The sequence below is a fragment of the Meriones unguiculatus genome, chromosome 7 (genome assembly GCF_030254825.1).
Source record: "Meriones unguiculatus strain TT.TT164.6M chromosome 7, Bangor_MerUng_6.1, whole genome shotgun sequence".
In the NCBI taxonomy this organism is placed as follows: Eukaryota; Metazoa; Chordata; class Mammalia; order Rodentia; family Muridae; genus Meriones; species Meriones unguiculatus.
The window spans coordinates 57,905,067-57,923,445 of NC_083355.1; the positions used below are offsets into that span (position 1 = coordinate 57,905,067).

Sequence of the window (18,379 nt, forward strand, 5' to 3'; positions counted from 1 at the left end):
GTGCCCTTTGCTCTCTGATCAAGTCTGCTTATTTGACACTTATACAAAATCTCTAGCTCTTGTTTGGCACATCATTTTTCATTCTTTTAACCTATGTGTGTCTTTATATTTAAAGTGAATTTCTTAGAGACAGCATATAGTTAGGTCTTACCTTCTAATTGTGGCAATCCTTGTCTTTTAATTGGAATACATAGTTAATTTATGTTTAATGTGATTATTGGTGTGATTGGGTTTAACTTCCCAAGTTGTTTTCTATTTGTTCATTTGTCTTACTTCTTTTGGGTAGAATATTTAGTATTTACTTATTATGTAGCATCAAGTAATAATTTTTCTATCTTCTTTATCTCCTCTATTACTATGCTACTTTCTTCCTCTAAAATTTTTAAAATACATGCATAACACCATACTTTGACTTCACAAATTTATATAATGTAATATTGAAATACAAATATAACATCATACTTTGTATTCAAATAATTTATATAGTATTCATAATATCAAAATATAATGTGAAAATCAAATTTCAAAGCATTTTCTCTTAGTCTGTTATTTTTCTTACATGTTTTAAGACATAATATTAGTGTTTTAATACATAAAATTGTTCCTTAAGTATACAATATTGTTCTTTAAGTAGCCAGTTTTTCTCCTAGGGATATTTTAACAAGAAATTTTGTATATATTTACAATAGTAGGCTTCCATTATCTACAGATTTGCTATTTATAGTTTCAACTAATTTTAGGTTGAGGTATTTGGAGAAAACACATGCATATTAAACATATGCAAACTGTTTTTCTTGTGATTATTTGCTAAACAGTCCAGAATAATGACTATTTATATAGCATTTACGTTATTCCAGTTGTACAGCAGGGAAGCAGGAGTTCGTGAAAGGGTGAGCGAATGTAAGCTCTTCCACAGGACCTGGCTTCAGTTTCCAGCACCCTGGGCAGCTCACAACTGACCGTTAGTCCACTTCAGACCCCTCTTCTAGCCTCCCTGGGTAACTGAACTTTTCTGGACGTACCCCATTGCACCCTACATAACTGAAAAAAATACATAGATATGCAGGGATATGTGAGGCCTACACAAAGACCACACTCCTCCATTTCTGAGACGAGTACCCACGGCATTTTGTATCGAGGGAGAGAGCAGCACCTAATTCCTCATGAATCCTGAAGAACAATTATATATTCACATAGTTTCATTTTTGATGCATTTCATGTTTTCTGTAAATCTACATTTCTATTGTATGTTATTTATCTTTTACTTAAGTTGCCTTTAAACTTTTCTATAGTACAAAGGTTACTGATAATAATTGTTCTTATCTTCTCTTTGCCTAAAAGAAAATTTATTTTTGGAAGACATTTTCAGTAGATATAACATTTTCAATGGACAGTATTTTCCTTTCCTTTTGGCATGCTAAAACTGCTATTTTGTTTTCTTCTTTCTTTCAAGAAACCTACAATCATATTTTATTTGTTTCTTGTTACATAAATACCTTCTTTTTCCTGGATGCTTTTAATTGCATCCACTAACATGAAGCTTTGGTGATTTGATTATGTGCCGCTGTGTAATTTTCATGTTTATCCTGCTTAGAGGTTTTGTTTTCTTCTATCGTGGATTTGCAAATATATATTTTCTATATGTGAAAGAAAACTTTCCATTATATTTTCAAATGTTTTCTCTGACATCCACCCTTTTCTGAGGCTATGAAATTACATTTTCCTTTCTGTCTGACCTCAGCCATCTTTGGGCTTCCCCCTCTTGGTGCTATGGTCTGGAAACTGTGTACAGAAGAAAGCTGGTCTTATTTACTGTAGGTTGATGTAGTTTATTTTACCTTTCCCAGAAATTTTAGTTATTTGGTCCAGTGTCTACAGACCAGAGCTGATACTAGGCTGAAGACAAACATGAAAGACACAGGATCTAAGACAGGTCTGCTAGGCCATGTGATGCAGAGATGTCCTTAGACCGAAGTGCTCACTCAAATACCTTCCTTCGCTCTTTTTTTCTTTTCCTTACCTTAGTTCCAGCCCTACAGAAAATGTATTAATGCATTTCATCCACTTTGCTTGTTGTTTTGACTGGCAAGGGAGCCCTGTACCCTACTAATCCCTATTGTCAGGAACAGAAGTTCTCTGTTATATGAATACGTAATTTAGCAGTATGCCATGACCTTCTTTCCACATCAGAGGGTTTAGATAATCGCAGCCCTTGAAAAAGATAGGCTCGCTTTTTTATTATGTGCATGTTGCTCATGCATTGTGGAAATCAGAATTTTTAAAAAGGAACCGCTTTTTTTGATATGACATTGATGTATGGACTGAATAAATGTGTGAGTGACAGATTTTAGTATGTTTATCCTATATTATATGTCTAATATCCACTTATGAGTGAGTATATACCCTGTGTGTCTTTCTGCTTCTGGGATACCTCACTCAGGATGGTCTTTTCCAGTTTGTACCATTTGCCTACAAATTTCATTATTTTTTTCTTTTGTTTTGTTTTTTCAAGAAGGAGGACTCTGGCTAAGATGCTCAATCTCCATTCAGAAAGGCAAAGAGGATGAACATTGGAGGAGGGAGAAAACAGGGAACAGGACAGTAGCCTACCCCAGAGGGCCTCTGAAAGGCTCTACCCTGCAAGATATTGAAGCAGATGCTAAGACTCATAGTCAAACTTTGGGCAAAGTGCTGGGAATCTTAATGAAAGGAGTGGGAGATAGAAAGATCTGGAGGGGACAGGAGCTCCACAAGGACAGGGACAGATCCAAAAAGTCTGGGCACAGGGTTCTTTTCTGAGACTGATACTCCAGCCAAGGACCGACCATGCATGGAGATGGCCTGGAACCCATGCACAGAGGTAGCCCATGGCAGTTCAGTGTCCAAGTGGGTTCCGTAGTAATGGGAACAGGGACTGTCTCTGACAGGAACTGATTGGCCTCCTCTTTGATCACCTCCCCCTGAGGGGGGAGCAGCCTTACCAGGCCACAGAGGAAGACAATGCAGCCATTCCTGATGAGACCTGATAGACTAGGATCAGAGGGAAGGGGAAGAGGACCTCCCTTATCAGTGGACTGGGGGAGGGACATGGGTGGAGAATAGGGAGGGAAGGTGGGATTGGGAGGGGAGGAGGGAGGGAGCTATGGGGGGATACAAAGTGAATAAACTGTTATTAATAAAAATAAAAATAAAAAATTATCCAAAAAATATATGTGAGTGACATAAGATACATTTCATTTAGAAATATGCTTTGTATCTTATTAACTAAGAAACAAGAAGAACAGATGGTTTTCCTGCATTCTTTTGGTTTGTTACTTGGATTTATTTATTAATGCAGAGTAGGTTCCTATAAATAAGACCAGACACACTGGCCTTGTGCAATACGCAACTGTGGGATATGAGGTTATCTTAATGATGAATCAGAACTAGATTGATGAGATCTGTGAAATTTCTCTTGTGGGATGGGACTCAGGTGTTTTTTACTTAAATATTCTTAAAGAGATAAAATGAAATAAAATTATCAAGTTCTGCCTAATATTTAAAACAAATAGTGAACAGAAAATTGATTAATATATGTTGTCCTAATTTTGGTCTGACAATTATACTTATTTTAATCTTTAACTACTTAAAGTTTTTTTCTTTTAAATATTATTCACAACTTTTATATTGTCTTTTAATATTTGAACTAAATATAGACATTTTATCACCAATTATTAGAAACTATGTAAAACAACACAATATCAGAAGGGTTATAGGAGAATGATAATATTGATTTATTAAGAGGACAGAGTGTTAGATGGCATTTTAACTTATTCATCATTTTTCAGTATAGTTCTTATACTTTTAGAGTGGTAGAGTATATCTCAATATAACAACAAAATATTAGTAAATTTAATCCAGTTCATAAACAGAATTACAATAACCAAGTAGAGTTCATCTCAGATATGCAAATCTAATGCATTGCATAAGCAATGAATATGCTTCCATCCAACCTCAAAGGGTAAAGCAAGATTATATTAAATAGATTTAGAAAAAGCATTTGATAAAATCCAATTCACATAACAATTTTCAGCAAAACAATAATAGAGAGTGCCTTCTCAAACTTGGGAAAGAACAACTAGGAAAATTCTCAGGTTAATTCTTGAAGTGTCTTGTGAAGTCATGAACAAGGAAAGTATGTCCATCCTCATCAGCACTTCTCAGCACTGTACCAGAATGGAAGCTAATGCAAGACAAGAAAAGGAAATAAGAACACACTGATTAGGAAATTAAAAAATAAATCTCTCTGTCTGCAGCTGACATGCTTGTCTGTGTAGAAATAAGCAATTTTAACAAAATTTCAGGATAAACATTTAATATTGATTATACAAAAGAAAATAAATAGCAGCAATAAATGAGTGGAAACTGCCTCTGACATGAACTGATTGGCCTGCTCTTTGATCACTTCCCCCTGAGGGGGAGCAGCCTTACCAGGCCACAGAGGAAGACAATGCAGCCACTCCTGAAGAGACCTGACAGACTAGGGTCAGAGGGAAGGGGAGGAGGACCTCCCCTATCAGTGGACTTGGGGAGGGGCATGGGTGAGAAAGAGGGAGGGTGGGATTGGGAGGGGAGGAGGGAGGAAGATACAGGGGGGGATACAAAGTGAATAAACTATAATTAATAAAAATAAAAATAATTAAATAAAAAAGTTACAGATTAAAAAAAGAAAAAAATTAAAATTGTAAATAATTTACATTAATGCTAAAAGAAGAGAAACAATCAGATAGAAATCTGACAAAATATATGCAAGGTTTATAATGATAAAAACAGTAAAACACCAATGAAAGAAATACGAATTAAATATAGGAAGTTTATTGTTCATTGGATAGGAAAATGTTGCCAGGTATTCCCACCTTTATATATAGATTCAATTCAATTTTATTTGAATTCCCCCCAAATTACTTGTAAATCTCAAAAAAACTAATTTGAAAGATTATATAGAAGTGAACATGATACCCAGCCAACATGATACTGAAGAAAATGAAGTTGTAGGGTTCGCAGTGCCTAAATGAATTGCTTACTATACTTCGACAGTGTAATATTGGTGAAAGCGTAGACTGCACTTGATGGAACAAAATGAAGAGAAAGAGACTGACGTGCTGACATACGGTAGTCAACTAGTCTTTGACAAAACAGCGGAAGCAATGCATATGCAAAGATTTTTTTACAATTGATCCTTGAACAACTAGACAATTTTTATATGCAAACAAATATACACACAGACTGTACACCCTTCATAAAAATAAACTCAAAGTATGTCACAGATTTAAGTGTAAAAGACAGCATTATGAAACTAGAAAATAGAGTGATATTGGATAACAATCAGCCTCTGTATACAGTACTAAAGGCACAGTACCTAAAGAAAAGCTGGATCTGGTAAGCTGGACTTCATTACAATTATAGTTCACTGCTATGCACATGTCAAGTGAATGAGAAGATAAAAAACAGACTAGGAAAATATTTATAACTGATACAGTTTTATAAGGACTTTTATACAAAACTTACAAGGGGCACTTAAAATTCATCAACCTCAAATAAGCTACCCTTTGAAAAATGTGGGCAGAAAACCTGGGTAGACAATTCATTTTAAGATATACTGATGAGAACCAAGCATGGTGGCTGGCATCTTTAATCTCAGCACTCAAGGAGGCAGAGGCAGGCAGATCTCTATGAGTTTGAGGCCAGCCTGGTCTACAAAGTGAGTCCAGAACAGCCAAGGCTACCCAGAGAAACTTGTCTCAAAAATAAACAAACAAAACACATATACTGATGACAAATAATCATATTAAATAACAATTTTTATGCCACCCAGGAAATGAAAAACTACTTCAGACCAAATAGCCTTCATTTGAAAATATAAAATCCAGAAGATTCAAAATCTGTGATTTTTTTGAGCGCAAACATTTTGCCACAAGTAAAAACTTTCTCATCTCAACGATATGACAGCCAACACACAGGCACACTAAAAGTATTATGCAAATTACTTTGAGGCCAATGTGCATAAGGTACTGTTTTAGCTGCTTTTCTCACTGCTGTGACCAATAGTTTGCAAGAAGCTACACAAGGTGGGAGAATTTATTTCAGAATGCAGTCGGTTGTGGGAGGGAGGCATGGTGGCAATGGGGCCCAAGCTTGTCTCCTCAGCTTCATGGGAACTGACTGGCAAAGTCCCCCAGCTCCTCTGTGCACATCAAGGCTATTCAAAGGGGAATCTCCTCATCTGATCATTCCACAGTAATCAAAACAATAGACAAATGAGTCCTTCATTCCCAGTTTATTTGCTTTCGGTCCAATTTTTGAACAATCTTTGAAACAATAATTCTTTTTTGGTCATTTTCTTAAGGCCTTGAGTGGTATAACTAAACTATGATTCAAAACTGGAATGTTCAGTACTTTTCTGCCCTTAGGGAGTGCAAAAGTATGTTTGTCATTGAAAATATGTTCTTTTAATAGTAAGGTATGAGGTTCCGCATTGGCAAAGACAGCTGATTTACAGGTAGCCGTTTTCCACCTCTGTGGCTTGCACATAAAATCTGCTATCTTGCCTTATACTTGAATTATTGTTTATTTTCAGTTGTTACCTCCTTTTTTATCCTTTTACTTTTTCTCTTATTTGTTGCCCAGCAATTCGACATTCATTGGTTTTCTTAGTTTTTAGTTTTAGTATTGGAAAGAAATATGTTTAAATATTATCTTAATTAGGGTTTCTATTGCTGTGACAACCCACCATGATACAAAGCAAGTTGTAGAGGAAAGGGTTTATTTACCTTATAACTCTCAGGTCACACTCCATCATTGAGGGACTTAGGGTGGAACTCAAAGCAGGAACCTGGAGGCAGAAACTGAAGCAGAGGTCATGGAGAAGTGCTGCCTGTTCCTCCTGGCTTGCTCAGCCCGCTTTTTTATAGAACTCAAGACCACCTGCCAGGTAGGAAGGACCTTTGCTCATCAATCATTATTCATGAAAATGTTTGACAGACCTGCCTATAGGCCAATGTCATAGAGAAATTTCCTCCATTGAAATTAAATTGTAAAAAATTGTAAAAAATAAATAATAAAAAAGATGCTTGGAAAAAAATAAAGTTTAAAAAAAAAAGAAAGAAAGAAATTCCCTCTTCCTAACAAACACTTAGTTTGTGTCAAGCTGACAAAAACAAACCAGAACAAACATATGGCATCTAAAGCCTACAACCTCAACAGGGAGAAAATGAGCCCTTGGAGGGTCAAAATCTCTGTTTTATGTACAAAGTACAGATAAGCTATATGGTACATGTATAGTATACGTAAACATTTTATACCCCAGATTACAGTATACAGCAATGCATAGAACCACAGCTATATATGCAATTTGTGGTATCTGTGATATTACAGTTAGCGAAGGAAACAGGGCTGTAATGGCTTCTGTGATGAACTGGAATTGTAGCTATCAGTATGAACTTAGGTTTTCAATATTGATAGGCAGACAGCACAATAAATAGGACTGTGCATGCATTCCTAGTTCTGATCACAAAGGAGGCCTGGAATCAGTAAAACTCACGTAGCTGTTATCAGCCCATTTCTATCTGTCTTTCTTTCCATTTTCCTTTCCTCTCTCCCCCTCTTTCTTACTCTCACTTGTATGTTTTGAAACAGGGTCTCGCTATATCAGCCTGCCCAACCCTGAAACTCACAAACCTCTTGCCTAAGAGACTGGTGGGATAACACAAGCAAGCGTGCTCCCATGCCCAGGTCAGACTGTGGTTTCTTCACCTTTCCTAAATAAAAGGAACCTCTGCTTCTCAGAGAAATGGTTGATTCCAGGGCCAAAAAATTGTTTTAAGTGTAAGATGAATCTAAGTATCTTGTTATGCCAGAAAATAAGAAATGATTGAGACAGTGTGAGAATGTTGGATGGAGCTGGAGAGATGGCTCAGTGGTTAAGAGCACTGGCTGCTCTTCCGGAGGACCCATGCTCAATTCCCAACATCCACATGGCAGCTCACAACCATCTGCAAGTCCAGTTCCAGGGTATCTGCTGCCTTCTTCTGTCCTCTGTGGGTGCCAGACATGCAATGATGTGCAGCCATTCCTGGAGGTAAAACACCCAGACACCTAAAGTGATTTTTTTGCAAACATTTTAATAAACGAGAGCTATATGTCTCCTAAACCACTAGTCTAACTGAAAAGCTTGACTACAAAATGAATGTGGCAGTAATGGGTTACAATTCATAAAATAAAATAAGTGCCTAGGAGCCATAGGGTTAAAGTCTACAAATAAATGGAGGGAACGGGAATCTCTTTCTATAGTAGAATTCTAATTAATAAATGTAGAAAATGATAGAAATATCATTTTGACATGCTACGGTAATTAAGCAAGCATCATTAGGGATGCCAGAACCTGTGGGCACAGATACGTTAACATTATCAATAGTGACACACGTTGACTTTGCATGTCTTTTGTTATTACCTGAGAAAGATGTACTGTCACTTCTCTGATGTTTTTCCAAAACTTCATAACTTTAGTTCAAAAATAAGGAATCACCAGACAAAACAAAATTAAAAGTAATTATCTAAAATAACAGGCCATAACAGTACTGTCCAAGATGTGAAGCATCTCAGGGGCTGTGTCAAGTATATAACCTGAGTGAATGTTAAAGGGTGTTGGGCCTGGATGGGGTTGCTAGAAGGACAAATGACACAATTTGAATAAATGTGAGGCTCAGGGTACTTTTTTCAACATTTATTTCCTGGTTTTGGCACCTCTGTTATGGATATGTAAGATGTTAACATCTGAGGAAGCTAGATGAAATGTTCACTGGGCTTCTTTGAACTATTGAACAACTGTTTTGTTAGGGAAAATGAAAAGTTAAAATTCAGAGGGCCTGGAGCTGGCCCAGCAGGGACAGGAATCAGCCTCAAAGCCTGATGATCTGCATTTGAGCCAAGGACCTACACTAATGCACATAAAAGAAATAAAATATAATAACTTTTTAGAAAACTAAAACAAAGATTACAGGAGAGAGATTTTAGGACAACTTTAGCTCTCTTATTAACTATTATTATTCTGGACATGACCAAAATTTTTCAAATAGAAGTTATTTCTCTAAAGAAATAGTCATAAGTAGTTTGCTATGCATTTAAAATTTTATTTCAAGTCAAACTATGAGAGTTGAATATGTATATAAATAGAAGGACTAGACATAGAAATTAAGCACAAAAAAATAGCATCTCTCTGAGGAGAGCAGAGATCATGCAGGGAATGTTCACCTTAGCCTGGCTCCTGGGCTTCAGTTAATGTGTATTGAAAGTCAACAATGTCCATCAAGCACTGCTGTGTGCAGATCACGTTAAACCATCATCCTGTCAGAGCGCATGGGTGCTGCGTTTTCAGCACCAAGTTGACAGCAGGTCCTGCAGTGTCCAGCAAAGCGGACGCGTAGGGAGTGTCTGAAGCTGAACGCCGTCTGGTGGGTTTGCGGCGAGTTTTCCAGCGTTCCCTTTCGAGGTTCTGCTGTTTCCGTCCCTGAAGTTCACAGTAGAGCTATGGTGTGCCAAGTCCTCTCCCACAGGGGTTAGATTCCTAGCCTGCTTGGGGCTAATGCCTTAGGATCCCAAGACGTGTAGTGATCATGGATTTATGATGAAAGTATAAAATAAGGTCCATAGAGTAGAGTAGAATTAATTGAAACATTAGAGTCAGAATGTCAGAAATTGTAAAATTACAAATGCTAGAGTTCAGGAAATGTTAGGTCACTGATACTGCAAATAGGGCAAAGCACCATCAAGGTCACCCAGTCCTGAATTTTTTTTTTTTTTCCATTACCGTATCTCAATGGATAAAGCTTAGCTTAGCCTCAATCTCATGATCTTCCTCTTCAGCCTCCCAAATACTGAGATTACAGGGTATTTTGAAGAAATTTAGTTATCTTTCCTTTATTTCTTTTCTACAAATATGTACATATAGATCAGTAGCTATCCCTAAAGAGCTATGTCTTGTTTCTTTGCTACTAGAGTCTGTTTGCTCTATTAGCCTTTAGTTCCTGTCCTAGTCAGCTGATGCCTGTAGCTTTATCCTAAGTTTGGTTCTAGCTTTAATTAGAGATGCAGCTACTGGTTTGTAGCTATAGACTTATTTTATATTAAAGATTGTCAGTTACCACTCTTAGAAACTAAAGGCAGAGGAAGAAAAATAGTTCAGTCTCTGAAAATCGTAGGGTGAAGTGAATTGCCTATGTAAAAACTATGTCTGCTAACAGCTGCTAACAGCTCATCATAATGCAGATTCTGAGCAAGCCAGGTCCATCTTAGTCTGTTTCTGGGGGCCTTGGTGATCCCAATCAGAAATTGAATAGGTGGAAAATGATAACAAAGAACAAAGAAATAAATTTGTCAGGTATGGAAGCAAAATGCAGGGGACAGTGCTTTTCCAATACACTTAGAATTCTAATTAGTTTTTACAACATATTAAGGCTTAGCTTCCTGAGGCTGAGTCTCAGAGCTTTAGACGATTTGCATGGGGCCCAAGAATTTGCCATTCTAACTAGCTTCTAGAGGGCTGAAGTTGCTGGACCAGGAACTTAGAGAACCACTGCTCAGAGTAGTTCTTAGCGCTACAGAGAACTGCCAGCTGTTCTGCCTGTCATGTCACAACCATGAAGGCTGGTGCCAAGAAATGGGACCAGCTGTTTCCTAGCAGAGCCCTTCAAATAGGGTTAGACAGGTGTGATGTCAACATTGATTGTCAACTTGAAAGAATCTAGAATCACCCAGGCCACAAGCTCTGGTCATACCATGATTGCTCAACCAGAGTAGGTTAGGCTCTGGCTATAGGTTACCATGGGCTGATGCTCTAGACTGAATAAAATGAAAGGGTACTGGGTATCAGCATTCATTGTTCACTACAGATTCATTCTCGACTATGGATGCAACGTTGCTGGATGTCTCAAGGTTTGCAACCATGGTGGACTGTATCCCTGATCTGGGAGCCAACTAAACCTTTTTTCCTTAAACTGTTTTTTGTCAGGATATTTTATCACAGCAACAGGAACAGAAGGTGGGAACACATGGTGGGATTCACCAAACTACCTTTTAATTTATGTTATTTTCAAATGGATATATAACCATGAGAGAGGGTTATGACCATTCTACATTCATTGCCCGTAGGCATTAGCAGATATGCTCAATAACACTTGTGAAGTCATTGTATGGAAAGTGTTGCCTGCCAGGCTTTCGTGGTTAAATCTTTAAGGTAAGGGCAGATGGAAGATAGGTATGGCAATCCTATTCCAGGGTGCTGATTATAGAAACAAAACAAAACAACCCAAAACAAACAAACAAACAAAACAACAACAACAAACACAGTTGCCTTATTGCTATGGAACTCCAGTAACCTTTCTGTTAAGAAAAATGGAGCATTGAAGTCCTCTTTGGAGTCTTAATGAAGAGGAAAACTGTTATTGTGTAACTCTCTGTTTTTCATAGTAAGCAGAGAATACAGCGAATTTCTGCCAATGCTTACTGGCTTGGCAAAGTTAATTTGTCCTCCTCCTCCCCCCCCCCATCAATCCAAGTTTATAATCAAGGAGACCCACCCATGTTTTGTGTAAATAAAAAGCTATCACTTTTCAGGGGAAGAGACCCTCCTCTCCTTTATTTAGTTTACATGCAGACAAATAGCTGTTTCTTTAAAAAGACACATAATTGGTATTTATATACAAGGGCAATGAGTACTTCCATGTTTTCTTTCCAGAGAGCAAACAGTAGTTCCAGATACAGGAGGAGTCAGCAAGTGTGAGGACGTCTCCCTGGCCTAGGGGATCTAGGCTATGGTTGGGTGATGATGTGCCCCTTACAAAGGCTCCTGTGTCAGAGATTTAGTCTCCTCCTGCTGGGGAAGAGAAACAATCAGTCAGGAGGTCACTGACTTACTTCATCAGTAGCTTTATTTGTTGGTGGGTCCAAATGGAGTACTAGAAGCTGGGGCCTTGCTGGAGGAAGGAGGGCCACCGGGATGTGTCTTCACAGGCTACCTTGTTCCTTTTGTACCTTCTGCTTCAGGGCTACCAGGAGGCAAGCAGTTCTCAGCTGCTTGGCCCTCTTGCTGTACTGCTTCAGTTTTGACACAGACCTAAAAGCAATGAAACCTGCTCCTCATAGACTGGAATCCCTGAAACTCTGAGCCTAAATAAATCTTTACTTTGATAAGTTTTTTTTTTTTTTCTTCAGAGATTTCTCACATTTAAACCAGGTGTTAGCTCTCCCTGAGGTGAAGTCAGGAAAGGGCTTCTTGACCTTAAGATGCTCTCTGCCTTTCCATTGGCATCAGGTTTGACTAAGTGGTTCAAATCTGCTAGAAATCTGAAGGAATGGCTCTTCTCTCAGCCAGGAGTAGACTGAGATGGAAACATCAAATTTGATGGGCACGGTTGACATAGCATTATTATTTCCAGCTACCCAAACCATGTCCTCAGCTCTCAAGGTTCAGTAATTGCCAACCTGTTGGCTGGTTTTCGTCTCATTTCTCTAACACTGGAACCAGATTTTGATTTGGAGTAAGTTAGTGGTATTCTTTGCAGACTACATTTCTACCTTACATTTCCACAAATTATTAGAAATAAACTTAAAGAAAACATCCCTTCTTTACAGAGTGACAGCAAAAAGCTGCAAATTTGGTAGAGAAGGCTCATTCAGATAAGCAAATATGTGAAGGTAGTGTGGGATATTCAGAAATGTTAGACAATCTTGTGAAATGACATAGAGTGAAACTATTAAGCTGGACGATAAAACATGGTAAAGAGGCTCTGCAAACCGAAGAAACACACAAAGGCTTCATCAAATATTCTTCCTGAACTGTGAAGTGACAGCATCATTTAGCTCTTCACAGTTGCCCATTGTCTTACCTTGTGTAGCAAGGAATGGAGATAAATCTTGCTGTCATGGTAGGGGTAGGATTTAGAGTCTACCTAAGGCAGGCATTCTGGGGACTCCCTACTTAAATAACAATATTATAAAATGTTTTCCAGACCAATAAGAGAAGCCTTAGTCTTCCCTAGAACCTCTAGACTTTGTTTCAACTCAGGTTGTTTTCTCATTGGCATTGCATATTTATTGTTGGGACTGAGCTGTGGACATGTCTTGTAAGACACTTCCTTTTTCCTCAGCAGTAACACCCAGGAATCCTTCTTAGGTTAATTTCTCTGCTTACCTGCTGGTGTGGAGAGCTTAGATCTTGCCTCAGACATCCGGGAAGGCATGTGTATGCTTTTCCATGGATGGTCTCCCCCTCCCTCCCTCCTCCACCCCAACCCCATTTAAGAGAAGGTTCTTGCTTCTTCTTCTCATGAGTGGATTTTGCTCCCAATTTACCTGATCTTAGAGAGAGTAGCCCTCAAGGATCCTAGCTCAATTTAAGAATCTCAGTTTTTTTAAATTAATTTATTTTTATTCACTTTACATCCTGGTTGTAACCCTGTCCCACCCTCCTTCACTCCCTTCCTTTCCCCCTCCCCTAATCCTCAGAAAAGGGGAGCTCCCTTTCCCATCCACCCCAGCTCAGCAAGTTACATCAGGACTGAGCATGTCCTCTTCCCCTGTGGCCTGGCAAGGCAGTCTCTCCAGGGGAAAGTGATCAAAAAGTTGACAAGTGAGTCCAAGTCCCATGCAGTCCCCACTTCCCTGACTAGAGCACCCACATGAAGCCTAAGCTGTTCGTCTGCTGCATCTTTGTAGGAGGCCTAGGTCCAGTTCCCGCATGGCCCTTAGGTGATGCTTCAGTCTCAACAAGACCCTCTGGGCCCTAGTTAGTTGGCTCTGTTGGTCTTCTTGTGGAGTTCCTGTCACCTCCAGATCCTTTTCTCTTTCCTTTCACTATTTCCTAAGACTCCCTAAGTATCACACAATGTTCAGCTGTGAGACTGAGCATCTGTTTTGAGGCACTGCTGGGTAGGGCCTCTCAGAGGACAGCTCTGACAGGCTCCTGTCTGCAAGCTTAGCAGAGTATCCTTCATAGTGTCAGGAGCTGGCACTCTCTCATCAAGTAGGTCTTTGGTTGGGCCAGGCATTGGTTGGGCATTCCCTTAATCTCTGCTCTATCTTTATCTTTCCATATCTTGTAGGCTGGGTACATTTTGGGTTGAAGTTTTTGTGGGTGGTTTGGAGTTCCCCTCCCTCTACTAGGAGACTAGTCTAGTTAGAGGGTGTCCTCTTCAGTCTCCATGGCCTCTGCTACTAGGAGTCACTGCTTAAATCTCCTCATATCCTCCCAGGAGCCTATCCTGTCTTAGGTCTCCAGCGTGTCACAGAGATGCCCCCACCCTTAGTTTCTTTTTTCTCTACAGGTCCTCTGCCCTCTCTCCCTCACTCTCTCCAGGTCTACTGTCTTAACTCTCTGGTACCCCTCTCCCACCTTGTTCCTTCTCTTCAGCCACTACCTCAGTCTCTTCTATCTCCTCTTCCAAGTGAAATTTATGCATCTTTGGGTAAGATCAACATCTCAAGTGACAGCACATGCTGGTGAGGGTGTGGAAAAAGAACCCTTGCTGGTGGGGTGCAAGCTTGTACAATCACTTTGGAGATCAATCTGGTGCTTTCTCAGAACACTGGGGACAGCTTTACTTCAAGACTCAGCTGTACCACTCCTGTGTATATATACTTGCTCAACTGTATTCATAGCAGCTTTATTCATAATAGGCGGAATCTGGAAACAACCCAGATGTTCCTCAACCGAAGAATGGATAAAGAAACTGTGGTTCATTTACACAATGGAATTCTACTCAGCTATTAAAAACAAAGAAATAATGAAATTTGAAGGCAAATGGATGGAACTAGAAAAGATCATCCTGAGTGAGGTAACCCAGACCCAGAAAGACACACATGGTATGTACTCACTTATAAGGGGACTTTAGTCACATAGTACAGGATAAGGCACAGATCTTGTAGATAAATAATAAGGAAGAATCTTAGTTTTATGGTCCTACACTGTGATCATTTTATATATAAGATCCTGTGTTACTTAGTGGTGGTGAAGACATCAAGACTTTTTAAAATTTTATTTTTTATATTAATTACAGTTTATTCACTTTGTATCCCAGCTGTAGCTCCCTCCCTCATTTTCTCCCAATCCTACCCTTCCTCCCTCATCTCCTCCCAAGCCCCTCTCCAAGTCCCCCCCTCTGACCGTAGCCTATCAGGTTTCATCAGGACTGGCTGCATTGTCCTCCTCTGAGATCTGGCAAGGCTGCTCCCTCCCCTCTGGGGGGGGGAGGGGGCGCGGAGTGTGTGTCAAAGAGCCTGCCACTGAGTTCATGTCAGAGACAGTTCCTGTTTCCCTTACTAGGGAACCCACTTGGAGACTGAGCTGACATGGGCTACATCTGAGCAGGGGTTCTATCCATGAGTGGTCCTTAGTTGTAGTATCAGTCTCAGAAAAGACCTCTGTGCCTGGATATTTTGGTACTGTTGCTCTCCTTGTGAAGCTCCTGTCCTCTCTAGGTCTTACTATCTCCCCCTTCTTTCATAAGATTCCCTGCACTCTGCCCAGTTTGGCTATGAGTCTCAGCATCTGCTTTGATACCCTGCTGGGTAGAGTCTTTCAGAGGCCCTCTGTGATAGGCTCCTGTCCTGTTTCCTGTTTCTCCTTCTTCCAATGTCCATCCTGTTTATCTTTCTGAATGAAGATTGATCATCTTATCCAGGGTCCTCCTTCTTGCTTAGCTTCTTCAGGTGTACAGATTTTTGTAGGTTTATCCTATATTATATGTCTAATATCCACTGAGTGAGTATATACCCGGTGTGTCTTTCTGCTTCTGGGATACCTCACTCAGGATGATCTTTTCTAGTTCCCACCATTTGCCTGCAATTTTCATGATTTCCTGTTTTTAATTGCTGATTAGTATTCCATTGTGTAAATGTACCACAATTTCTGTATCCATTCCTCAGTTGAGGGGCATCTGGGTTGTTTCCAGGTTCTGGCTATTACAAATAAAGCTGCTACGAACATGGTTGAACAATGTCCTTATTGTGTACTTGAGCCTCTTTTGGATATATGCCTAGGAGTGGTATAGCTGGATCTTGAGGTAGCACTATTCCTAGTTGTCTGAGAAAACGCCAGATTGATTTCCAAAGTGGTTGCACAAGTTTACATTCCCACCAGCAGTGGAGGAGGGTTCCCCTTTCTCCACAACCTCTCCAGCATGTGTTGTCTCTTGAGTTTTTGGCCATTCTGATGGGGGTAAGGTGAAATCTCAGGGTTGTTTTTATTTGCATTTCCCTGATGACTAAGGACATTGAGCATTTCTTTAAGTGTTTCTCCACCATTAGATATTTATTCAATATTGAAAATTCTGTGTTTAGCTCTGTACCCCATTTTTAATTGGATTACTTGACTTATTGCTTTTTAACTTCTTGAGTTTTTATATATTCTGGATATGAGCCCTGTCAGAGGTAGCGTAGGTGAAGATTCTTTCCCAGTCCATAGGCTATCCTTTTGTTCTGATGACAATGTCCTGCTACAAGACGTTCTCGCTGAAGATCACAGGATGAAGTGAGCACCTTGGTGCTGATATGACATGAACATTCCCATCTGGCAATGGCAGTGTTTTTTTTTTCTCTCTCTCTTCCTCCCTCCCTCTCCCTTTCTCTTTGTGTGTGTGTGAGTTGGGGGAGGATCCTGGGGTGTCCTGGAACTAGCTCTGTAGACCAGGCTGGCCCCGAAATCACAGAGCTCTGCCAATCTCTGCCTCCCAAGAGCTGGGATTAGAGGTATGCAGCACCACTCTCTGGAAATAAGGTTCTTAATAACTGTAGTTAATGCATGTTTTATAGTCCCACATAGCCCAGGCTGGTCTCCATCTCACTGTGTAACATTGAGCTTTAAATTTTTCTTGCCTTTCTCCTGAGTGCTGGGGTTATAGGCATATGCCAGCATATTGGTTTATTCAATGCTGGGGATTGAGCCCAGGGCCTCAGACCTGCTGGACAGGTACTTAACTATGCTTGCTAAATCCCTAGGCTCACATAGTCTAGAGTTAGTATTTCTAGCTCTAAAGCTCAGGTAAATGTTAAAATGAAGGGTTCTACCATTTCTTGATGTAAACGGCTCTTCCCACCATCTTTTAATCATATTCATTCCCTTAGACCAATTTCTACTTTAAATCCTATTTTGAAACATCTTCTGATACCTCACACTATAAGTAACAATTTCTTCTGAGCATCTAGAGAACTCAATGCCTCTACTCTTCGTGTGTGTTCATGTGTACGAATTCAGGTCTGGGGTCAGGAGACACACAGATGTTGGTCCTTGCCCTCTGCCTTACTCTGTCTCTGTGCCCTCTGCACAGTCTCTTCATTGTTTCCCGCTCTGTATGGCAGGGTAGCTGGCCCACAAGCTTCTGGGCATTCCCCTGTCTCTCTCCCATCTTACTGTAGGAACACCGAGATGACAGGTCTGTGATATCACACCCAGCCTTTACATGGGCTCAGGGACCAGAACTCAGGTCCTCAAGCCTGAGCGGCAAGCACTTTACCCCCAGAGCCAACCCTTCAATGCTCTAGTCTTACTTTATTTTGCACACGTGACTATACAGTTCTTTGGAGGCAGGGAACAATATATGTTAAGATATGGAATCTATTTTTAAAATCCTCCATAGAGGTTTTATGTGTAGCAGTTGTTCAATAACTATTATTTGATGTGGATCGTCTTCCCCCATGAAATAAGAAGCCCATCATGTGAGCATTTTCTCACATGAGGTCAAGCTGAAGGGTGCACATCAGTTTCTGTAACTCCCTGCAATCGAGTGCACAGTTGGTCGTTTTTGAGGAGAGGAAGGAAACCGTCAGCAGTCAGAAAGGGATTCTCGGCTCCCTCCCAAATGCTCAGAATTAACGAGATGGCTTATTAACTGACTTTTCTTCCTGATGATACAGTTTCCCAAGCTGTTGGTGCTGCTATCCTGACACGTTATGTCATTAAGCGTTCCCTTTGGATATGTCAGTTCTGTTATTCATGAACGAGATGCAGATACTAAGTAGAATTCATACACTAGGATCAAGCTGATTGTATTGTACACCGTTAAAAGTACTGTATTCCCGAGTTCCACCCGTGACGTTGTGGAGCTGGAGAGGCGGGCTCAGAGCCAGGTGGTATGTGCTTGTGTGACAGTTCTGTCACGTACAGGTGTGTAACCTGGTGCATTACTTAGACTCTGAGTTGAGTTTCTTTACTGGTAAATTAAAGCTGCAACAGGGATCTCACTCTTGGCCTTGCTCTAAGAATGAGATGTGTCAATGCATAAGAAGCCTTTCTCGCCGCCTGGCACACGCCGTGAGCATGGGGTGGAGGCTATTATTGCTATTGCTTTTG

The 18,379-nt window shown here is 40.0% G+C and overlaps 1 protein-coding gene across 7 annotated transcripts in view; it reads left to right on the forward strand.

Moving 5' to 3' along the window:
- The window catches only part of Akap6 (A-kinase anchoring protein 6), a 443,623-nt gene that overhangs the window by 55,613 nt on the left and 369,631 nt on the right, over positions 1 to 18,379 (forward strand). Inside the window, exon 1 of one of the 7 annotated variants that reach the window (XM_060387494.1) lies at positions 14,743 to 14,895. The exons of the other annotated variants lie outside the window; for them this stretch is intronic. The gene's annotated coding sequence lies outside the window, so the exon portion shown is untranslated. Of the gene's footprint in view, positions 1 to 14,742; positions 14,896 to 18,379 lie in introns of those variants that run through there. 7 annotated transcript variants of the gene reach the window in all.